Source organism: Penaeus monodon, chromosome 33 (genome assembly GCF_015228065.2).
Source record: "Penaeus monodon isolate SGIC_2016 chromosome 33, NSTDA_Pmon_1, whole genome shotgun sequence".
Lineage (NCBI taxonomy): Eukaryota > Metazoa > Arthropoda > Malacostraca > Decapoda > Penaeidae > Penaeus > Penaeus monodon.
The window spans coordinates 12,421,604-12,421,944 of record NC_051418.1 but is presented as its reverse complement, the minus strand read 5'-3'; the positions used below and the strand labels follow the sequence as shown (position 1 = coordinate 12,421,944).

General features: G+C 50.1%; 1 protein-coding gene across 1 annotated transcript in view; it reads left to right on the top strand.

The window, feature by feature from the left end:
- Positions 1–341, top strand: part of LOC119594049 (elongation of very long chain fatty acids protein-like) — a gene marked incomplete in the record, with an annotated part of 45,869 nt that extends 45,528 nt beyond the window's left edge. Inside the window, 1 exon segment of the mRNA XM_037943083.1 lies at positions 95–341.

Below are 341 nucleotides of genomic sequence, written 5' to 3'. Positions count from 1 at the left end.
CCAATGGCATGCAAGAGTCTCTTACAAGAGCACGTCGGTTGGTGGCATGACCCCGAGCGTGTAAATAGCAAGCCCACCACTACTCACACTGAAGGCCAGCCCCAGAAGCAGCATCTTTACTACTGAATGAACCCATTCATTGTCGCAATCACTTGGCACAGGGCCAATTAACAGCAGTGCGGTTGCCTTGGCTTCTCCCCTCCCAGCCCCTTCTTCCCCTGCTCCTGTGCTTTGGGGAGCCTCATGCACAAATAGCAATTCCAAGACCAAAAGACAATATTAATGTCACAGTTAAATAGCCAGATGATTGCCAGTGTGTAAGTCCTTGTTTTCCAGTTCGG